The following is a 5,641-nucleotide window of genomic DNA, read 5'->3' as shown; positions in this document are numbered from 1 at the left end:
TTTAAATTTGATTTTTTTACTTTAAAATTTTATGTTTACTCTTAATTTTTAATTTAAAATTTTATAACCATTTAGTTACAAAAAAATCTATCTTGAATAATTACTGCCATTTTTGATGTTCTAAATTCACTTTGTAGCCTAATATGTGCTAATATGTCTAGCCCTAATTTTCTGTGCTAAAGATTTCATGGAAATTGTAAAATATATTTTGCTTCTCTTTTGGATTAAAAAGTTTTACATGTATACCAATACTTCATTTTTATTAATGTTATGTTAATAATATAACATATATAACATAATAATATGTTATTCTAAATTTCTATATTTTTCTACTTTGGCTGATAAAGGCAAAGGTAGTTATCCTAGATCATATGTGTTTCAATTTCTTTTTCTAAGCTTTAGTCTTCGAATTATATATTTTGATATTTTATTAAGCAATACCAAAAAGAACCATGAATATTATATTTTTATTTAAATATAAATAACAGGTTTTAGCCCATTTAATTAATTTTGTCTTTAATTCTCAATTTGTCTGAAATTAAAATTTGACTGGAGCTTACTTTATTTCATTTGAGAAATGCTGCCCATCCATTTATTTTCAATAATTCTCATTCCTGTAGTTTTAGGTGTATGTCATATGTAATTTTGTTCATTACAGACAAAATGACAGTCTTCATCTTAAATAAAATGCTTTATCTAATTGTATTTATTAACACAACTAGCATGCTTTGTGTTAATGTTTTCTCTTTTGGAAGTAGTTTTTAATTTTTCTATTTCTGTGAATTTCCACATTTTTATGACTCTTCATGTTTTTCTTCTATTATTTGTAAGAAACTTCCACAAAGTTAATAATTTGAATTTAATTGTCTTACTGTTTACCATAAGTTCTTAAAACACGAGCTTTTATATTTCATTTCTCTAGTTACCATCATCAATCATAAAACAGTGATTTAACCATGTAAGAATATTATTTTCAACTATTATATTGCATAGCTTAGATTTGACCCATGGCTCAAATGCCCCTGGTCTGAGCGTCATCATTTTTTTTTTTTTTTGCGGTACGCGGGCCTCTCACTGCTGTGGCCTCTCGCGTTGCGGAGCACAGGCTCCAGACGTGCAGGCTTAGCGGCCGTGGCTCACGGGCCCAGCCACTCCGCAGCATGTGGGATCTCCCGGACCGGGGCACGAACCCGCGTCCCCTGCATTGGCAGGTGGACTCTCAACCGCTGCGCCACCAGGGAAGCCCAAGCTTCATCATTTTTTAAAAAAAATATTGACTTGTACTTCATTTTAAAAACAGTATTTATGATAATAATTTCGATTTACCTAAAATGGCTGATGTTGATATTTACAACCTGATATTTAATTATTACTCCATTTTTAACTTGGATTCATCTTCTACTTGACTAAAACATGGCTTCAGATAAAAATTTTCAAGGGTATATGTACAATAGTTTTTGGTGACCTCTATGTAACTAATAATGTCATTCTGGTAAACAGCAACTTATCTAGTGCAAAATTATTGACTCATGAATATATTCTCTTCAAACCTATAAAAATTGGTATTTACAAAAAGGAGCTAGACTTCTGAGTAGAGGACCAGCCCCTGTCACAGATGCAGGTGTCAGTGCCCACTCTTAGCATTGCTCCCTGTGGTAGGCAGAATGATGGGGCCCCAAAATATCCTAATACCAGGAACCTATGAATCTGTTACCTTATATGGCAAGAGAGACTTTGCAGATGTGATTCAATGAAGGCTCTTGAGAGGCAGAGATCATCCTGGATTATCCAATGGGCCCAACACTATCACCAGGATGTTTATAAGTGAAAGAGGGAGGGAGACAAGGACAGGAGAGTCAGAGAAGGAGATGCAATGACAGAAACAGAGGTTAGAGTGATGCAGGGCCATGAACCAAGGAATGAATGTGTGTGGCCTCTAGATGCGGGGAAAGGCAGGAAATGAATTTCTCTCTAGAGTCTCCAGAGATAATGCAGTCCCCATAATCCATTTTAGAACTCTTTCCTTCAGAACTATAAGATAATAAACCCGTATTGTTTTAAGCTGATAACTTCGTGGAAGTTTGTTACAGCAGCAATAGGAAACAAATACACTTCATACTGACGACTTTACCATGGCATACCATATAAAAGCTGTAACAGGCTGAGGCTACTTGTTTGAAATGGAAAGAGTTCCTCCCTCCCGCATAAGGGCTCTCACTCCTCGCCAGTGTGGGATTTAGCCCCCATTCCATCACTTTTTAATGCTTAAATGCTATTCTCACAGGGTTGCCCCAATTCCATTAGAGTCCTTAGAATCCCCAGAGTGCTTTTTCATTTCCAATTAGTCAGTCCTATTTGTCCCTGCTTTACAGAATGGCATTAACCCGTTGAAGCTTGCAGATACTACAACCAAACACCATAAGTTTAGTTTGCTTACACACTGGCCACTGTAGATAAGCAGGCATCCGTGTAACGTCCAGGCCATACAAACAACCCTCGGCTCGTCACCAAGCCTGGCCCACTCCTCCAGTCCTATCTGGAGCAACGTTGCTAAGGTCAAGACCCTGCTCTGGTTTCAGATCAGCAGCTGCCTGTCTTGGATGCTGTCATTCTTCATAAGTTTCAAGGGAGAATGGTTCTCTGTGTGGATGCCCTCCACTGCATGACCATGGTCAGCTAAAGTACTGTTTTGGGCTCGCAAAGGTATAACACTTCAGCTTTGCTCATGTTTTATCCTTCTTTGGTATAAGAGGGCTAGATAAGGACTAAGTTTGTTATCAGAGGCATGCCTACTTCAGAACCACTGGCCATGTGCAGAGACCAGCCCACTGGTGCCATCCTTTTTCTACCATCTAGTGATGTGAATATCAAGGGCTTCTTTGTTCTTCCCTGTTTCCAAGTCTTGGTCAAGTGTGCTCTGCCCATTTAACAGATTTCAGTAACTTCGAATCTCAGGAGAGTTTAAGGTTTCTGTCCTTTGCCTCTCAGGAGCAATCCAAGCTCCTTATGCAAAGTTACCAAATTCCTTCCCTGCAAATATCAACATCTATATATCAAATTTTAAAAGAATAATTAAAATTAAATTGGGTTCACTGGCTACCCTGTCACATACACATACATTGTCAGGATAATCTTCAAAGGTGCTTCCTTGACCATTCAAGTCTCCCAAAGATTTTGTTGTAAATCATCTTCACGGTGTTTGCTGGCCCCTCTTCTCTCACTAAGATACAGCGCAGGCTGTATAGGGCCAGGCCAGAGAACAGGGCTCTAAGACAGATTCACAGGGCTTGCCTCCTGTTTCCCTCCATCCCTGTTTTAAATACTCTCTCTATTGAATGTCTCTCTGTCCTCCTCTCTCTGCTTCTTGTTTTTTGCATCTCCCCTAGCATTCAGTCAAAAGTCCATCTGGCCAAATTCTTGATTATCACTTCTTCGAGTTTTCCTTCATAAAATTTCTTTGCTTTAAATGTTTAATAAACAGTAGATAATTTATTATAAAACATTGTATATAGAGTATATGACAAATACTTAGAAAATTGTTTATAAGTAATGGTTCTAATGTAATTTAATATTTTTACTATATGCTCATCTGTATTCCCTTAAGTTTCTAAAATGCATACATATTATTTATAATAAAAAGTCAATTTTTACAAAAGTGCTTAAATGCTCAAACTTCTCTGTCCAGTTAATCGGCATTGACTCAGCCATTTACTTGTTACAAAATATTTATTGAGCACTTACTACATGCTGAGTACTTTGCTAAGCACTGAGTTACAACAATGAACATGCAAGAGAAGTCAACTGAGCCAGAATGTCCTATGCATTTTAGGCTTAAGTGAAGCCCACAATAGCAACAGAAGCAACATGATTTAATCAGGAAGCATAATTGTATATAAAACCAGTGTTTAACATCACATGAGGGATAAGTGATCAAACTTTTCTCTGTAGGGATCTTACAGATAAAGTTGGGCAAGATTAAGATTAATAATTGTTAAAAATGGACTATTCTTTACATGTTTTCTTTGGAATTACCTGTCCATTATTTAATGTTTATGTTCAAGAATTTTAGAACAAACACTTATGTTTATCAAAAATAATATGTGCTAAAATATTTATATCGGGCAAGCCATAACCATGGCATGTATCTACTCTTCAGAACACTCACTGTGGCTATGATGGAGGTTCCACATTATACCTCTTTATGACCTTTTATGTCCATAGCAGTCAAAACACCTGTGAGGAACTTGAAATCTTCATGAGTGATGAGGTCACAAATCAAAATAATGTCCCAATTGAAAATGGAAACAAATTTAATTCATAATGCTCAAAAACTAGGTAGGAGATAGATGTGAGGAGGAACTTTGAATGAATCAAATTAAGTATGGAATGTTCAGACTGTTTAAAATAACTGATAGGTGGAGGAGCAATACATTATTGATAATTAGTTAATAATTATTGTTAATTGGATAAAAATTCTTAAAGCTCCTCTTGTTTTACAGTGGGACTTGATGTTGAGTTCTGATACTTCATCTTACAAAAGTTAAAATTGCAATTAAGTATGAGATTTAAATTTTCTTTCAACACTGCAAATGGAATCTAAGTTTTATTTGGTTATAAAGGTTTATTGACCAACTGGAATTTTAGAAAGTATTTTTCCACTTGGAAAATGACACAACATATTTTCAAATTTATATTATGCAAGGCAAACCACCATCTTCCATGTTTTGAAGCAGGTAGAGACATAGCAAAGGAAATGTAGAAAGAATGTGAACAACAGATATTATGGTGTATGCCTTATAGGGTGCTTCTAGGACTATTGCTACTACACAGTATTTTTTAAATGCCAGTTAGGTGCTAAGTGTAGGCTATGTCATTTAACTCAAAATGTTATGAGATAGGTACCACTTTATTCCCATTCAGATATGAAGAGAGTAAGGCAGAGAGATATTAAGTAGCTTGCTCAGGGTCAGCCAGCTAGTGAATGATGGAGCCCAGAATTTCAGCCCAAACAGTTTGAACCTAGGCTTTTTAGCTGCTACTTGGTACCACTTCTTTCCAAGGACTTATACTCTTCAATGGCCCTGTGGTTTTAGGTCGTGACAAGCCACAGGCTGATGTGATGCCACTGAGACTAACTGATCCTTGAGCCCTCTGACTTTAACCCTCCTGGCACTGGCACCAACAGGTGCAGCTTTTAGCTTATCTGAGCACCTAAAGTAATTGTTCGAGATTTTGGCTGTTTGCTGGGAGAATCATTGAAAGGGCAGAACCTTGCCTTGCTTGTTAAAGCACTTTACACATGTGCAAAGACTTGGTGGAAAAAAGGACTCAGTTGGAAAAAGGACAGTTTCTGAGTTTACATGGCATTACATAGACCAGAACAATTTCTGATTTTTTTAAATTCAACATTTAAAAACTGAATTGAGTCAATAATTTTACTTTGCTAAACAAAACACAAATTTATTTGGGGCAATTAATATGAAATTACAGATTACCTCAAATGTTCATCCTCTGCTTAAATGAATACCGTCCACATTTGCCAAGTTTTTTTTCTTATGTAAACTCATTTTTTTCTAAATATAAGCATTAGTGATTTAACTAACTCTTAAAAAGCACGTCTTTTTCCAGATTATAGAGTCTT

This window comes from Aethalodelphis obliquidens, unplaced genomic scaffold (genome assembly GCF_003676395.1).
Source record: "Aethalodelphis obliquidens isolate GAN/ISIS:26980383/991018 unplaced genomic scaffold, ASM367639v1 scaffold3, whole genome shotgun sequence".
NCBI classification, from domain to species: domain Eukaryota; kingdom Metazoa; phylum Chordata; class Mammalia; order Artiodactyla; family Delphinidae; genus Aethalodelphis; species Aethalodelphis obliquidens.
This window is presented reverse-complemented; position numbering follows the sequence as displayed.